The following is a 19,477-nucleotide window of genomic DNA, read 5'->3' on the forward strand; positions in this document are numbered from 1 at the left end:
GGATAGTGTCTAAAAAATTCCTATTTATCTAGGGCAAAATTACTAATCTAAAGGCCTGTTTTTTAAGTGAAGAAACCTGTTTGATGGTGTCTTATCTGCCATTCGTTTACTTGGGTAGCAACTATCTGCAATTCTTTCAGTTAGCATATAATAGACTTTATGTTGTTTATTGATTGTAAAAAACATTTGTGATTCAGTAGTGACCCAGGTTTTGATTTGCAAAGATTCAACAGTTCAACAACACATCATCCTTTGACAACAAATCAAATCACATCAACCACAACACCTAGTCAAACTTATCGGTTGGCATCTGTCGTCACAAGCAAGATGTAGCACGGTGGATCGTCACTAACATCCCTGACACACTCTTTCACAACACAACTGCAACCTCTTATGACCTAACATCTTAAAGAACTATAACCTGAACTATAAAAAAAAGTGACTATATCACTAACAAAATAAATGTAAAAAAACAAACAATAATTTAACCCATAATAGACTCGAACTACAAACAGAACAAAGCTACATACTACAACAACCAAAGAACATACAAATACCACACGCATAAAGTAATACGGGATATAGAATACTCATGAAAACAAAACAAAATTTAATTTCAGAAGTTAAATAAAAAAGAACTTACCTAAATCGCTAGGTCAGTAGGACGATGTAGAGAATCTGAACATGAGATAACACAAAGGAAACTGTAAAAGAATAAACGCGAGTGAACACTAATAAAACAATATACATGCAGGTACGACATACAATTCAGCGTCATGAAGCATATCTTCCGTGAATATTCAGACCGCAAAGCAAATAAATTACATGATTTTAGGTCCACGAATACCTTACGGTGTACGAAAAAATATGATATCACTTCCATGTCCTAAAGAGTTGCAAATTCTTCATTCCACATAATCAAAAAAGTAATAATCAAAAACAACAAAACTATTTTATACAATACGAAGAGCAGAACAAACTTGGCTTGTGACAGTAATATAAATCTCATGTTGAACCCTAAAAGCTATTTTCTTAACTTCCTATAGTCTCTTATATCCAGAGAAAGGAAGATGATTTTCAAGGTATCCATTCTACACAAAATCGAGACATGAAGTTTGTTTCTTAATCTTTGTTTGTTTGTGAAATAGTTGACCAAAATTTGACAACACATACCCACGTACTTGACCTGAATATTGAAATATATTAAAAATGGGAAATGGAAAACGGGAAAAAATTAGTTCACAATGACTCAATAAGACATTCAAAGATACTTAAGGTCCACAATGAAAAGATTAGTTCAGACCCCACCAATTCACTCATAATAAAGGGTGCTTGCAATTTAAATAAACAACCTTATAATCCTTTATTTCACATACAGGTAATAACACATACACACTTAAATAAATACTACATCTGAGAGATAAAGATATAAGCAACAAAATTAAAAAAAAAAATAACTTTGGTTAAAAGATGTGAAAGAAACCTTCAGATGACGGATTGTAGCTGAATGTTTCGACACTTGTTCTATATATAATAGTGCTTATTATTAGCCTACACTCAGATAAAAAGCAACAACCAACAGAAGTAAAAAAAACTACCAAAATGTGAGGTCACATATAAATTTACCTCACATCATTCCTCTTATTGACTCGTTTAAGCACATGATTCAAGAGTTTTGACCACTTTAGTTAGCTGTCAATAAGAAATATTAATAATACCTAATATGATATATCTAAAAAATATGTATAGTGCTCTTACGGTACGGTTCGGTTTTATACGGTCGGTTTTCGGTATAATCCGCAAACCAAACCGTTCGTTACGGTTTGAAATTGTTGAAACCGACCGACCCATAGTTAGATGAAAAAAACAGACTGCGAAGTCAAACGATGACCGGTTTGGACGGTTTCACGGTTTGAAACCTCGAGCCACTTGCACTTACTTCACCTACTCCAGAAGAATTGTGTTAGATTTCCTGGATTATGAATTAGGGTTTCTGGGAACGATGAAAGGTTTTGTTCATGAAAATATGAATTGATAATGGAAAATGTTGGTATACAGAATACATATATACATCGAAATAACTTGAGTGGTGATAACCGCCCTTTCTAATTATCCTAACATAAAACTTATGATAATAATAATAATACTATCTAGCTTATAATATATTTATGTCTAACACCCTCCCGTAAGCTAGATCATTCTAGGCTCATGTGCAGTAGGCCTTTCAGACGAATAAAGTCCTTCGGTTGCAGAGCTTTCGTCATGATGTCTGCCATTTGATCTTTCGTTGCACAGAAGATGACTGCTACTTCTCTTTTCTTGATCAAGTCCCTGATAAAATGATACTTGACTCTAATATGCTTACTTTTACCATGATATACAGGATCTCTTGCCAGGCAGATAGTCGATTTGTTGTCACAAAATATTGGAATAGAGCAGTCCTGTTTTCCTTCCAAATCATTTAGTATCCCTTTAATCCATAAAGCTTGACATCCAGTTAGAGACAAAGCCATATACTCTGCTTCAGTTGAAGATAGAGCTACCACCTTTTGCTTCTTTGATTGCCACGATACAGGACCAGATCCTAAATGAAAAATATATCCGGAAGTGCTTTTACTATCATCTACATTTCCTGCATAGTCACTATCACTAAATCCTACTAGTTGCTTCTTTCCTCCTTTTGCGTATGTAATTCCTTGCTGTTGGGTTCCTTTGATATATTTCAGTATGCGCTTTGCTGCTTCCCAATGACTTTTCTTAGGATTTTCCATGAATCTACTTATTTTGCTGACTGCAAACATAATGTCTGGTCTCGTATTTGTTAAATACATTAAACTTCCGACTAGACTTCGATATACCCTCTCATCAACAAAATCTTCTGGATCATCTTTAGATAACTTCAATCCATATTCCATAGGTGTGGAGACTGTGTTGCATGATGTCATTCTAAACTTCTCTAGTAGGTTTCTCGTGTATTTTTTCTGTGAAAGAATAATATTTCCATTTTCGTAGGAAACTTCCATGCCAAGGAAATAGTGTAGACAGCCCATATCTGTCATTTCGAATTCTTTCTTCATTGATTCCTTGAACTCGGATATTAATCTCATTGAGCTACTTGCTAAAATCAAATCGTCTACATAAAGACATATTACTAATTTTCCTTCATTCGTGTCCTTGATATAAAGTGTATGTTTATAAATGCATTTCTTAAACTTGTTTTGGACGAAATAAGCATCTATTCGACTGTACCATGCTCTTGGGGCTTGTTTTAAACCATATAAAGCCCGTTTAAGATGACATACCTTTTTCTCCTCTCCTTTTTGAATATAACCTTGTGGTTGTTCAATATAAACTTGCTCCTCTAATTTACCATTCAAGAAGGCAGTCTTGACATCCATTTGGTGAAGATGCCATCCATGATGAGCAGCAAGAGCCAATACTAATCTAATTGTTTCAAACCTGATTACCGGAGCGAATACTTCTTGATAATCTATCCCGTATTTCTGCTTGTATCCCTTCACCACTAGTCTAGCCTTATACTTGTCTACATTCCCTTTTTCATCATACTTTGTTTTGTAGATCCACTTTACACCAATGGGTTTTTGATGTATTGGAGGATCTACAAGTTCCCAAGTCTGATTCTTATGTATTGACTCTATTTCTTTGTCCATTGCCTCTGTCCATCTTGTATCTTTGCTGGCTTCTTCATAGGATGTTGGGTCTGCACTTGTGTATAGAACAAAGTTAACTACTTGATTATCTTTATATTTCTGCCGCACTTCTTCTTCGGTCAATGCCCTAGAATTTCGATATACATTGTTAAGACTTTTGGTACGAATAACCTCATTTTCCGAGTCTGACGATGATGAATTTATGTCATGCTCCTGCGTATGTTCGGCTGCCGAACATTCTTCACTGTGTTGATTTTGATTCTCTCCTGGATTTAGTTCTTCGTTTGCTTGGGATGTTGAGGCATGTGGCTGCAATTGTTCAGGTAATACAGTTTCTTCTTGGGCATCATCTTTGTGAGTTTGCATTTGGCTTTCTTCATCGTCGGTTACAATAATATGTGTGTCATCTGATTCAGGATCTAAAATCCATCTCTTGTTTTCATCAAATACTACGTCTCGACTGATGATGATCTTATTTGATTGTGGATTGTACAATTTGTAACCTTTGCTATTCTCGCTATACCCAACGAAAACAGTTTTTTCTGTTTTCTTATCCAGTTTATCACGACGTTGCTTAGGTATGTGAACATATGCCAGACAACCGAATACCTTAAGGTGTTCCACATTCGGTTTGTTTCCATTCCAGGCTTCGTAGGGAGTAATATTTGGTCTAGTCTTTGTTACTGTTCTGTTTAAAATATAAGTAGCACATGCCACTGCTTCCGCCCAATAACAAGTTGGTAACTCCTTTGCATTCATCATGCTTCTGCTCAGCTCCATAAGTGTTCTGTTCTTTCTCTCGGCTACCCCATTTTGTTGGGGGGAATAACTATTGGTAAGTTGATGCCGTATACCATTTACTTTCAGATACTCTTGAAATGCATTGCTGCAATACTCTCCACCTCGATCAGATCTTAGTGTTTTGATTAAGTGATCTGATTGCTTCTCGTTCAATGCTTTGAACCTTTTGAAGTAACTCAATGCCTCTGACTTATACTTTAAAAAATATACCCATGATTTCCTTGTATAATCATCGATAAAGGTGATAAAATATCTACACCCTCCTATCGACTCAGTTCTCATTGGCCCACATATGTCTGAGTGTACCAATTGTAAAGGTTTACTAGCTTGCCATATGGCTTTTCTTGGAAATGTTTTCTTTGTTTGCTTTCCTGAAATGCATCCCTCACATAAACTTTCTCGCTTCATAATTTTAGGCAATCCGAAAACAAGACCTTTGTTTTCCATGTTGATTAGCGTGTCCACATTCACATGACCATATCTTTTGTGCCACAAGATTGTCATGTCTTTTGTTGTCATAGTCATTGCAAGATTTATGTCGCTGTCGAGATGAAGAGGGAACATCTTATTACTTGTCATTCTAATTTTTCCGATGACTTCATTTTCTGCATCCTTTATAATACATCGATCCTTTTGAAATAAGATAGCATATCCTTTATTTATCAGTTGTCCTACACTCAAAAGATTATGTTTTAACCCTTTCACGTAAAATACATTAGGTATTTTCCGAGTCCGTCCTTTGATAGAAACAGACACTTCTCCGCTACCGATAACATCCAGCCGTTTATCATCGCCTGTTCTTACTTCTTTCTTAAGCGATTCATCCAGATTAATAAATAGATCCCTGTTTCCTGTCATGTGATTACTACAGCCGCTATCAAGATACCAGCAATCCTCTTTGACTGCTTCCTCCACATTGAAGATCATAAACATTGTATCTTCATGCTCAACGATATCATCGTCTTTATGTATCAAGGCATTATCCGGCTTCTCGCTCTCATCTTTACGTTTACAAAACTTGGCTGTATGTCCAAGTCTTTGACAATTGTAACATCTAATAGAATTCCAGTTCCGACCCTTTCCTTTATTGCGTCCCCGCCCTGCTCCATCATTCCGAGTCTGTATATATCTATCTTGGATAGTGTTTTGGACTTGGAATGCATGCTCTATCGGAGCATCATCATAACGCTTTAATCTCAGTTCATGAGATTGAAGAATTCCCATTAATTCTTCGGTCGAAACATCCCCTAGATTCTTTGTTTCCTCTATCGTAATCACTACCGACTCGAAATTTCGAGTCAAACTACGCAGGATCTTCTCTACTACATGTTGTTCACTAATGTTATCTTCGTTCATTCGTAACTGATTTACTATTGTTATCGTTCGATTAAAATATTCTTCAATCGATTCCCCTTCTTTCATATTAAGTGCATCGAATTCACAACGTAAAGATTGAAGTTTGATTGTTTTTACCCGTGTTTCCCCTCTGTAGGATTTGTGTAAGATATCCCAGGCCTCCTTCGATGTTTTTGCAAGTGCAATTCGTTCGAATATGGTGTCGTTTACTGACTGATAGATAATATGTAATGCTCGCTTATCCTTCTTGACTGATTCTCGGTATGTTGCAGTCGCTTCCTCTGTTGGATTTGTGCCCAGTTCTTTAATTCCTTCATCAATGATATTCCACAGTTCTTGTGATTCGAATAAAACTTTGATTTGGATGTGCCAATGATAATAATTTTGGCCGGTGAGTTTGGGGATTTGCGTTTGAATTCCTTGTGCCTGATTCATACTTGATTGTTTCGAACTTTGAGATTTCGCGGATCCGATCGATGTGGCTCTGATACCACTTTGTTAGATTTCCTGGATTATGAATTAGGGTTTCTGGGAACGATGAAAGGTTTTGTTCATGAAAATATGAATTGATAATGGAAAATGTTGGTATACAGAATACATATATACATCGAAATAACTTGAGTGGTGATAACCGCCCTTTCTAATTATCCTAACATAAAACTTATGATAATAATAATAATACTATCTAGCTTATAATATATTTATGTCTAACAAATTGGTAAGGGTAAATAGTATAGTTTTTTCAAACTTGTTATTGTACTAAAATCATGCTATTTTGTTGGCAGTTTATATTGAAGGGTATTGATAAAGGAGAAATTCTAAGTAGCGGGGCTCCTCAAATTACTAAAGAGGGATCAGGTGGGGTTAATGCGGTTGAAGGCCAGTCAAGAAGAAGCAAATTTGGTACAGTGAATACATTTTTATCAAGGTTACACAAATGTAACAGTGAGTTTATTATACGAGTGTCCTTAAATGTGAATTACAGGTATGCAGGGGTACTTTGGGAATTCTAGCTCTGTTCCAGCCAGAGCAACAGAGAGTGGAGATGAACTGTTTCAATTGGCCAAGCTGATGCAGCTTGAAAGGCAAAAGTAAGCAAGTTAGCATAACCAAATTTTATAAACCCAAAAAAAAAGAAACAAAAAAAAAAGATACCATAAGTATATACGTCTTGTTCACGAGCCTTTGACGTTGTAGTTGAGCCCTCCAATGACTAGATTCCATGGCGACATCACTGACAACGCCACGTGCACCCTGAGTGGGTATCCCATTACTCATATCCATCTTCCATCTGATGATTGATTTTCAATCCTGCTGTTACATTCTAAAAAAGAAATTACTATACCACAAGAATTAACAAAATTAAATAGATGCAACTTTTATCATAATCATCCTGTGGTTTGTTATGGCATCCTCCTTCTTTGTGACTGATTATCATATAATCAAAATAATATAGAAGTTGGAATCATCATGTAGTCATAACATAAAAAGTAAGATCATTTTACCTTTGTGTCTGTATCAGCCTCCTCTGGAAAAGAAGTAGATCTTTCTACAGTAACACCACTTCCTTCAGCTGAGAGCCGAGAGTTTGAGACATTACTGCAAGCAATTTAACAATGAGTATGTCCTAACTTACACAACCCATAAGGTTAAAAATTTCATTAAGAAGTGTAAAATCAACAAAGCATCAATATTAAAGAACTTATGAAACTCTGTCGGTCATCTTCATCACGCGTGTAACCGCATAAGAAACGTTGGAAAGAAAAACATTATTATTCATCTTTGTAACTGAATCTCCCTCCCATGCATGAACAAATAACGAAACCTCTGAACAATTACCAATAGCATCAGTAGTGATGATGAAATTGTATATGAATCTGTAAATTACGGTTTTGGTGTCACACCCTCAAAATCCACATGCGAGGTATTACCGCGAGGCGTGTGACTGACAAGGATCATGCCACCAATCATATTGAACAATAAGTAAAGTAAATAAAAACCACAACAATCAATATGATTAGTGTTTACGAAAACAAATATCCAAAACCAAATTTAAGTGTCAGCGGAAGCATAAAGTTAAAAACCCAATAAATTTGTTAAGTTCATAATTTTCAATGGGAACCCAACAAATGGTTCCCTGCCACAACGACCATCCCTCTGTGCAAGCTCCAGCCATGTACCTAACGACCTGCAAAGCTTGTAGTAACGTATCAACAAAAATGTTGGCGAGTTCACAGTATTTTAGTGTTGTTCCAAAAATATAAGTTCGTTAAATTAATCTGTTCTTATAAAACATGTCATGGGGAGCTACCCCACCTTTTTAAGCTACTAAACCCGTTGCCATATCGACTACTAACTGTGGGTATGTTTACTGTCCCGCGTCATTGTCTATCGTCATTGACTAGTGCCCAAGTATATTAGTCCACGCCAATCCTCTACGGCACAGTGTGAGGCTTGTTAGACCTAATAGCGCTATTCAATTAATAACCCGTTCGCCATTGGCCCGGCGATTAATCGGTATAAAGTGTGTAGGGACTTTCAGATAGAGTTTCCGTCTAGTACGCTTAAGACATGTAATATAATAGTAAATTAACATGTCCCACATAAGGAGGACAAGGTTTCCCATATTCTACCCAAGGAGAATACGTAATGGTATCCCACACAAGGAGATAGTTGTTTATTCCGTTCCCAAACCACCGGGAATACATGCTTTTATCAAAAGTGTGAACTCACCTTAGGTTAGCTCGACAGATTAAGTTATGAAAAGAAATAGGCGAGGTGGAACCCGTCAATCACGTCCTAACATGATTACCGTTTATTTTATTAGTGTGCTCATGAAAGACACGAAATCCTTACACGTATCTAACACGTATCATGCAATCACGTTGACAACTTACATATATATCCCACATATATATTTTCGTTCAAACGGTATATGTATATGAATATATAAATGGTCGAAGCATACAACAACTTAAACAGAATTTAATGTTTACATTAAACCTGTTCGATCATTCTCAGATAACACAACTAACAATCAGATGCACACACTGCGACTTAATACGTTTCAGCTTTAATACTCAAAACTGGGATGTTTTCGGGTATTTTTTTTATAAAATAGTTATATGTCACGATAAATTCCCAAAAAAATATATGATATGTGAAAAGGTCTCAGCATGTTTCTGTAAAATTTTCAAAGTCTAATTGTCTACAAAATTTTTCGTACAAATTTGAGCAATGGGTAGTATTCTGAATCGTTATGATTCCTACCCCTGCCCACCGTTTATTTTATTTAAAAATCACTGAATCTCCAAACGAGGTGATTCTAGTTGGAGAACTTCAGTTTACTCGCATATTTTCTACAGTTTAAATTTCGTAATTTATGTCCCATTATACCCTTAGATATGACTGAAATCGTGACTTGCAATTTCTTCAGAAAATGGACAGCCCAGTGCACTGTAACAAAAAATTCCATTTAAAATAGCAAGCGATGTCATAAAATTATGATTCTAGCGCCGTTTGAATTGTATTTCGAAACTCTCTTTTGTGGACACAAGAAAACTCAGTTTTAGTTATATTAAGACCCGGTTACAGCCAACTAAAGTCGGCTGTATCTGTCGGACAGCTTGCTGTGTTCGTTCTCCGAACATGCAAACAATTATCTAGTGAACCCGCGACCCATAATCATTATTCACAGCAGGTTATAAGTCAGTTATCCCAGAATTAACATGCTCAACTTCAAGGGTTTAACACGCGACAGACTCCATGAAATTTTTCGCGCCCCGCGAGCGCTCCCGCGTGTCGCGCCAGGATAGCTGTTCCCTGTCGCGTGCCGCGGGGGAACCACTTTTCCAGCAGGTGCAGGTCTGAATCCTGCACTTCCTGCCCAACTCCATTTTTTTTAAATTCAACTTCAAACATGCATAACTTTTGATATACGAGTCCGTTTTAGGCAATTCTTTTTCCTACGCGTCCGTAATAAAAATACGGATCTAATTATCCTATTATCTCGCATCGAAACCCGGTTTACGAATGAATAGTTCATAATTCCATGTTTCGGTTATTCGACCCATTTGTTTCTATCTTTTACAACACATATCAATCATCCGCCTTACATCCCTAGTATACATACCCATTTTCTCCGGGCTTATGTGCTTATGCTGTAACACCTCGTGTTTCGAAAGTCAAAGTCAAAGTCAAGATTGAATTCAAAGGGAGACAAGATTGCTAATTGCGATCTGTCACTCCTTGCTAAATTCCTGTTTTGACTTCTTTGACTTGTAGAAAGTCTTTTTATGCTTTTATGTTAGTTGTGTAAGATCGATTACGGACCCGAACGACTCGTTCAAAAGAGTTTATACTCAATACGAAAGGCGGAAACAGTCGTATTGAGATCAATTCAGCGAGAATATCACTTTAACTGTCGATTTGATGACAATATACAGCGAGACGACATTTCGGCAACAGTTCGGCACTGAAACTGGAATTGTTACAAATGATTTCGCTTGAACAGGTACTTATAGGCTCCTAATTCCGCTTGAGAATGTTCCAAGCGAAATTAGATTCCAAGCAGAATCCAATTCCGCACGGAATTACAAGCATGTCTCATTCAAGCGGAATTACCCTTTCAAGCGAAATTACATATATTCTCGAACTACGTGCCCTGATCTAACATTCTTAGTACAAGACTCGATACAAGACGAAGTCGACAGACGCATGCACTAACAGACTCCCCCTCGAATGTTGATGAGTCTTAAGTGTTGAGTCTTCAACATCTCCAGTCTATATCAGTCTTTGGGCTTCTCTTCAAAGTATCTGACATTGTAAAGCATCTTCAAATCTTTCTCTTCTCTTTTCTTTAGCACCATCAGACTCTCCTCGAACAAATAAACTCCTCCTCGGATGTTGATCTTTAACAACTTAGGATCACAATCTGGCTCTCAAGCTTTCTAATTCTCTTGATCAGATCTCTTGATTCCTTAAGTTCATCAACATCATCAATACCAAAATCGTAACCTGGCTCACAGGATCAGAACCTGGCTCTTCTCAGGTTTCATGCCTGCACAATCTCTACCACACAATAAATTTTACAATTTTAACATTTTACAAATTTATATAACAAAACTTCCCTTCAAATTTATCCAGAATGATTTATCATTTAAAAATTTTTGAACACCACTTGTAAGCAAAAACACAAACTCCCCCTCATAAAATGATCATCATGTTTAGCACTTGGAATTTTGAAAATAAGCTTTTCAACACCAGTTGTCAAAAATCTTTTTGTATTTTTAAAAAAATTATGCTAAAACACACTAAAAATCTTTTTGAATTTTTGATTTTAATGCAATGCTGTAAAGAAATATTTACAGACACTATTTTTGTGAGTTTGTGTAAGAGGATCATATCAGTTTGTGAGACAAATCACTAACACCATTAAGCTTTAAACATTTTAAGTTCTAAACAATTCACCTAGATTGTCAGTATATTGGTCCACTTAAATTCTCACAAAAAGTTCAACTGTTTCGAGATACGAGATTAGTGTTTTAAGCACTTAAACTTATTCGCGTGTCCCACAACTTGAATATACTCCCGTATCCAGATCCCAATATTCAGTCTTACAGGTGAGTATACCTAGATGATATCTGTTAAAGGGTTAAAATGCGAAACCGTGAGAGCTCAGGTCAGAACTTCCGTTCAGCAGAGAGATGGCGGCTCGTCTTTTGGTGTGTTCCCTTAAGAGAATCTTTTCTTCAACAACACATGATTAGCATTTTTCAATGTTTCATCATTTTTTGTACTGAGGGCGATGCTATTTTTCAAGCAAATGCAAAGTAGTATACGGGGACTAGGCCATTGCTTCCGCAAAATCAGAAGTCCCGTGATAATACCCCAGATATCACTGAGTATAAAGACCTAGTATCTCAGAAAGAGGGACCTTTCAAACAAGATTTCGGGGGTTACCCATATATCCAAGAAATGTTCCCCACGATATAGGTAAGTTTGAAATTTAGGTTTATATCTCGAAAACAATTTACTGAATGTGCAAAAACCGACTGGCACATCCATAGTGAGATTGTTTATCACATTAAACTTTTCAATTCTTTAGCGTGTTGTGATAGTCCACTGATGTACTATCATTTCTTCTTTTCGTAACAAAACTCGTTTTTGTTTTTAATGTTTTTGGATTTTCGATTTTTTACTCCCCCTAAAATTCAAAAACTTTAAAGAAATTTGAAAACAAACTGTACAAGTAACATGACAACTTGATGTGAATCACTTTAATTCTCCATCCACTTGGCATAAACAATCAGAACTCCCCCTCTCAACAAACTATTTTCCCATTATGATTTCAAAACACTAAAGTTTGTTTTAATCAAAATGGTTTTTCCGGAAAATTAGTTTAGTTGATTTTACCACTTGTAGGGAATGGGGATGAGATCATCACTTTGTTCCTCTCTTCTTTTCAATGATTTGAACCCCATTTTTTAACCACTTGTAGAAAATCAAGTACAATTTAATGTCCCTGATTTACCACTTGTAGAACAAACCAATTACCACTTGTAAGTATGCATAATCAAATTTAATACAAAGAATGATGCCGATTCCTGCTCCACTCTTACCAACCTGGAAGCTCCGGCAAGTCGGGTTTTTAATCAAAGAATATATCCACCCAAGCCTGACCAGCCTTGGGTGATACCGAGTTACCAACACTCGGTTTCTTACCTACCATCTTCTTCTCATAAAACTCTTTAACCCCTTTAATTTTTTTTTCAACCATTTTCCCAAAAATGTGTTTCACTTTGGGTTAAAAGCCTTTTCAACATCAAAAACCTTTTTATTAGAATAAAATTGATTTGAAATTTCAACTTTCCCAATTTTCTTTTTAAAATTTTCAGCACGAAATGGTGGAAAATTCACATCATCCACAGTCGGCACTGATTTTTCACCTTTTTCCTCAACCTGTGGCTCCTCTAACTTTGTGGAATCATATTCATCGCCAGAAGATAGCTCCTCTGATTTTGATGAATCAGAATCATCGCTAGAACTATCACCATATTTCTTAACAACCCATTTCTGGTTGTCAAGATTTGCTCTTCTCTTATAAAACCTCTTTGAACATTCACCAACCTCGAATTTTGAATTTTTGAAAACAACAAACGGTTCGGTTGGTGGTTCATTTTCAACAATCTTTTCTTTCAATTTAAGAGAAACTCCCTGTTTTGATTGTATTGCCTTAGGACAATTCTTGGCAATATGACCACTTGTTTTGCATTGAAAATAGGTTCTCGTTTCCTTCTTCTGATCCACAGTCTTCATCTCTTCTTGCTTCTTCGCAAGGAATTCTTTGTTTGACTGCTTTCTGAACAACTTTTCTTTTTCTTCTTCAGAAGATGTACGTGAAACAAATACCATTTTTGATTTAAAATCTCGAACATATTTTTCATTTTTATGATTTTCTAGTGGAATAAATCCTAATCCTTTCTGTTTGAAATTACCATTATGGTTTGGTTTCTTTCGATAACAAAAAACCAGAACTGTAACCCTTTTTCTTGTTTTCTCTTTGTTGAACTCTTGAGGTGTATTTTTTTCGGTTTATCAGTAAGATTTACATCTTTTATTTCAGAAATGTTAATTTCGGTTAGTTTGAAAACCTTTTTTATCATCTCAGGTTTGACACCTCTTATTGGAAATTCTTCATCAGAATATAATTTGTCAGAATCATTCAAAGTATATGCCACTTAGAAAGTTTCATCATCCAAATTAGATTTTGATAACAAGAATTCTTTATTGTAAACTCTTTTGCCCTGTTTTTCGGTTTGACTCGGAGTGATGGACTCAGACTTTGACTCTGACATAGACTCCGACTTTGACTCCTCGGTTTCATCGTTATCTAACACATGATCCACCACTTTCTTCATCAATTGAGATTGTTGATCAGTGTCAGACGATGTGAACGTGACATCAATATTTTCTGGCAAATTGACTGAGGACTCCGACCCCCACTGTAAATTTGTTTCCTTTTTGACTCTTTCTGAATTTGGATTTCTCAGAGAATATCCATTTTCAAGCGGGGGTGGACACTTATTGTAACTGATACCTTATTTCTTACCAGATGTCTTTACTTTAGTATCCTTCTTCTTAGCAGGAATCTTTTCTTCAGATACTTTTTGTTCTTCAGTTACTTCATCATCCTCAAATGCCTTCATGCCTTCAACCGTTGGATAAATCCTGTCAATGACATAAGAAATACATGAGTAACTTTTTAACAAACGATTTACTCTTTCTGTTTCAATTCTTTGAGTCTCCAGTTTCTGTTCTAGAGCAGCACACTTCTCGATGTAATTGTTCACAATTTTCTGCTTTATCATGAACGCTCCTTGAAGTGTCTTCATTGCTGTTGCCTGTTCATCACTGGATTCATTGTATTGATTCATAGCTTTGTTCAGTACATCATAGGACTCCTTCAATCTGTTCAAGTTGTGAATCAATGTACTATTTTGTTTCTATACAGCTTCACAGTTTTCACAAATCACCGGACTCTTCCTTGCATCAGCTTCTTCATCAATCTTGAAAGCTAGAACTTCTTTCACTTTTCTCTTCACCACTGGAACCTCTTCATCATCACTGCTGACTGGTGTCTTGACCTTTTTCTTTTTCTTTCAAGCTTTTTCATCTTCACTGTCACTCTCTTCCATCATTTTCAAGTGCTTTGCCAATCTTTTAGCATAATACTCAATATCATCATCACTGTCTTCTTCAACTTGAGCAACAAAAGCTTTGTGATTTGAAGCTTTGTTTGGATCACAATCATCCCAATTGAAATTTGCCCAACTAAAACCTTCTGGCAACTTTTCATCATCTTGATTGATTAAGCATGCTTTGTTGTCGGCTGGAATATATTTGTCCCAGCTGAAATTTTCTTGATCCACCAAACATGCTCTCTTTGATGATTCTTCAATCTCCTTCCTGCCATGAGTAGTTTGCATTTGTTGTTGATGTGGCTGTTGAGAAACTTGATGATAAATCGATTTCTGATAGTAATCGTTATCTCCAAAAGGATTTTGAGCTCCACTTGCTCCGCGATTCTTGCACTCTCTCTTGAAGTGTCCTTTTTCCCTGCAACGAAAACAAGTGACTTTAGATTTATCAAAACCCAAATTAGAAACACATGCATCACGGAAATCATCTTGTCCCGTGATCTGTTTGAATTTCTCAGCTCTCCTTAACACGCTAGCCAAACACCATTTTATATCCATCAATTCCATCTCTTCAGCGTCAATCTGATCGTAATCCTCTTTAGTCAACATTGGATTCCCGATCCTTCCTGCCACTAAACTACCATATGATTCTAACACAGTTCCCAACAAAGACATGTGACTTTTTGCAACTTCTTCAGAATAATCCTGATCATTATCAAGATTCAATACGATGTTGCATTGTAGCTTTTTGCCATTCTTTGTTGCTCACAAGTTTGGATCAAATGACGGATATGATGAAAAACTTGTGTTGCTGTTTGATCCTTTAGACGAACCTCCGGATGAACTCTTTGCATTGAACGCCATTTCAACTTTCGGTGACATGTTGGTTTTATCATTCAACCCTGCTTTGTAATAAAGACCAATGTCTTGTTCACTTAACTCTAGTGATGCTCAATCTCTTCATGTTCATCAACAAATTGCAATATCTTTGAATAATTTGCTTTGTGCTTTCATTTTTCAAACCACGAAATAGATCAAACTCTTTCTTCAGAAGTGACTTCTTGTTTTTAACCATTTCTTGACTTCCAACAAACTTTGATTTTAAAGCTTTCCAAATCGAATAAGCACTTCCATTATGTTGCAATAAAACCAAGATGTCTTCTTTCACAGCTTGTTGAAGTAGACTTAACATCATTTTTTCATTTATGTATTTATTTTTATCATCAGCACTCATATCTTTAATTGCAATCTCCTCTTCGTCATCATTCAAAGGTCTAACATATTTCGTCTCAACACATTCCCAAGCATCCAAATAATTTGCTTGAACCCACTTTTCAAAATGTCCTTCCCAACCTTTATACTCCTCAATGTTCATGAGCTTAGGCGGTTTTTGCATAGTCCCCGTTTCATTTTCCAACATTGTCTGCTGAGTAACAGTAATTGGGGTAGCAAAGCCGTTATAAAATTCCTCTTCCATGTTTCGGTTTTCCAAACTTCACAAAACAGATTATTCAAACGGAATTAACTTTGGAATGAAATTACCCTAATTTCGTTTGAGATTGTGCCTTTTCAAACGGAATTCTAATTTCGTGCGGAAATATCAAACGTGATTAACCTTTGAAGCGAAATTACCTAATTTCGCTTGGACCACTTAAACGGAATTACACCTTGAAACGGAATCAACTAATTTTGCTTGAACTTTTCAAGCGGAATTACACTCTGATGCGAAATTAACCCCTAATTTCGTGCGAAATTACGCTGATGTCATCATCTCGAAACGAAATTTGTTAAATTGATCAAGTTTTAAGCCGATTTTAGTTTTGAAACTTTCTAGGGTTTGTTAAAACACTAATGCGCACATGATGTGTAAAATTCAAAGCATTTTGACCGTAAAATCAAGTTTAATTTGAAAAGAAGGTGTGGAAATCAGAATTTGCAGCTGAATTTGTATGAACTCTTCCTCCTGAGCTCTGATACCACTTGTAAGATCGATTACGGACCCGAACGAGTCGTTCAGAAGAGTTTATACTCAACGAAAGGCGGAAACAGTCGTATTGAGATCAATTCAGCGAGAATATCACTTTAACCGTCGGTTTGATTGATTTAATGACAATATACAGCGAGATGACACTTCGGCAGCAGTTCGGCACTGAAACCGGAATTGTTACAAATGATTTCGCTTGAACAGGTATTTATAGGCTCCTTATTCCGCTTGAGAATGTTCCAAGAGAAATTAGATTCCAAGCGGAATCTAATTCCGCATGGAATTACAAGCATGTCTCATTCAAGCGGAATTACCCTTTCAAGCGAAATTACATATATTCTCGAACTACGTTCCCTGATCTAACATTCTTAGTACAAGACTCGATACAAGACGAAGTCGACAGACGCATGCACTAACAAGTTGTATTATGTGGAGTACTTGTTATTAATCGAGGTTTAATCGATGTTTATCACATGTTTTATCTCATATCGCATCGCAATCGCATTTGCAACTCGAATTATGTGTTTTGGTTATTTCTTTATGTGTGTTTGTGCCTTTTATGTGTTACTTGTGCATGTTTATTTATGCTTACGTTGTGGTGATTAGTCGAAACGCAATCGTAACTCAATCGCAATCGAATCGAAAACGCTAAATGCAAGTTAATTATGATGATTGTATGTAAGATATAGTAGTTGGGATTAAAAGTAATTTGATGAGAAACTCTATCGCATCGCAACACTCAACACGCGAATCGAAACAACAAAACTCATCGCGCCGATCACTCCAATCGAGTGGCCAACCGATCGAGGTGCCACCCGATCGGGCTGCCACCCGATCGACCAGCCTTTTTCCCCACTTTCCATTTATGAAAAACCCTATAAACACCCCTCATATGTCACATCACTTGATGTTGACAGCTCTCTCTCTCCCAACTCGCTCCAGCCCACTTTCTTCCGATTTCTCGCGATCCTTGTAAGTTTTCAACCTAAATCTTGTACTTCCTTGATCTACACGCACCCCTACACCTTTCTATCTTTTGAATCTTAACTTTTCACCGTGAAATCACTAGATATGATGTGTTCTAGGATGATGTCATCATGGAGTTCTTATGAACTTCATGTTTTGGCTTCAGTCCACCAAGAACAACTTAGATCTGGACGATTTCCACATAAATAAACAAAGATCTTGCACAGATCTGAACATATTCATGGTGAAAAGGATTTAAAGATGGTTGTCAAGCTTTCTTTCAACTCTTTTACACTCAATGCACTCAAACCCGATGGAATCGGAGCTTGTTCTGATCTTATACTCATTCTTAGTGATGCATTAGTTCCAGATCTGAATTCTATCCGGGAGAGATGTCGATTTCGGGTTTGAACATGAACAACCGACTCGAACCGTGAACTGTTCGGACTAGGGTGATTCGTGTTCGGCCAGGTCACTTGGGACGAGATAAGGGTCCTGTTGTTCAAGCAAGATATCAAAACGTCTCATTCAAAGCCACAACACTTCAAACAGCAACAAGTGTTAGGACGATCAGACCGTCGGAATGGATTGTCGTCTGATCGGGTTACCACCCGAGCGGATTGCCACCCGATCGACCGGCCGTCCGATCGGGCTGCACTTGGTTCCATACCTAAACTATTTCTCAAACTATTCAAAGGATCTGAACGTTGAAACGGGTTACCACCCGATTGGATTGCCATCCGATCGAGTGACCGTCCGATCGTGTGACGTTTGGGACTTAAACAATTTTCAATATGTTTAATGCATACGGAGTACCACCCGATCGGATAGCCATCCGATCGAGTGACCGTTCTGCGGTGAACTTGTTCTCAACGCGGTAAGCCTCGCCAATCGAATTGCTGTCCGATCGAATGGCCGTTCGATCGACCAACCTGAAGGGTAGAGATACTTCTCTGTCTTCAAAATGCTACAACGAAAACTTCAAAAGGCAAACCATCATACACAAACACATCCTCACCAAGCGAGATGACAATCCAATCGAATGGTCACCCGATCGGGTGACCATCCGAATGGATTGCCATCCGATCGACCGGCCACCCGATCGGATTGCCACCGGATTGGATTACCGTCAGATCCTCTGACACCTTGCACCATTTTACGCGTCGCTTATCGTTTATGCTATCGTTCTGATCAGGCTAATCTCATTCTAGCGCTCCCTTTAATCCATCATCGCTGTGAGTGTACTCGAACCCTTTTTTGTTTTACGCACTTTTGGGTGTTACATACGTTACTTATTCTAAATCACATCGAACACACTACGCAATACTTTAACGCTAACTGTTACCGCATGTTATACGTGACTTAATGAATGCTTGTTTGTTATGTTTACACATGGATTGCTGTCACACCCCCAAAATACCACATGCGAAGATCCCACGAGGCGTGTGACGTACAAGGGTCTAGCCACTAATCACATTAAACTCATAACAAGATTTCAATTAAAAAGCTTTCATTCATTTCAAATAAGTGTTACAATATCATAATTTATAACTCGTTATGTTCAGCAGAAGCATACTGCAAAGTTTAACCAAAACCCAAGTGTATGTAATCAGCTAGTCTCTTTCCAAGTTTCCATGTATCTCGACCCAGACAGCAAGTTCCCATGTTCCACATATCTATAACCTGCGAGCATGCACACACGTGTATCAGACAACGCTGGTGAGTTCATAGTTTTACAAAAACGTTAGTTACCAGGTGTTTAGTTCAATTCATTGATGATAATGTTGATAATACCTCAGATACAAGACAGCTCCTGATTTATTTTGCCCTTTCCCCAATGCTCCTATCAAAGCATTGGTCATGACTAGGTCACTAGTTCACACCCGTCCTCTCCGGTACGGGGTTAGGGTGCCAAACCTAAGTAGCGCTACTAACTAATACCTTGTTACCTCTCAGGTAACCAAACAACACGGAAGGACTTTAAAGGTGATAGGACGAGT

General features: G+C 37.1%; 1 long non-coding RNA gene across 1 annotated transcript; it reads left to right on the forward strand.

Moving 5' to 3' along the window:
• The first annotated feature begins 6,563 nt into the window (after positions 1-6,563).
• LOC118486624 lies at positions 6,564-6,942 on the forward strand. Its single transcript, XR_004879239.1, has 2 exons — positions 6,564-6,731; positions 6,814-6,942. It is a non-coding gene; the product is annotated as an uncharacterized LOC118486624 (long non-coding RNA).
• Positions 6,943-19,477: the final 12,535 nt, after the last annotated feature.

This window comes from Helianthus annuus, chromosome 14 (assembly GCF_002127325.2).
Source record: "Helianthus annuus cultivar XRQ/B chromosome 14, HanXRQr2.0-SUNRISE, whole genome shotgun sequence".
Lineage (NCBI taxonomy): Eukaryota > Viridiplantae > Streptophyta > Magnoliopsida > Asterales > Asteraceae > Helianthus > Helianthus annuus.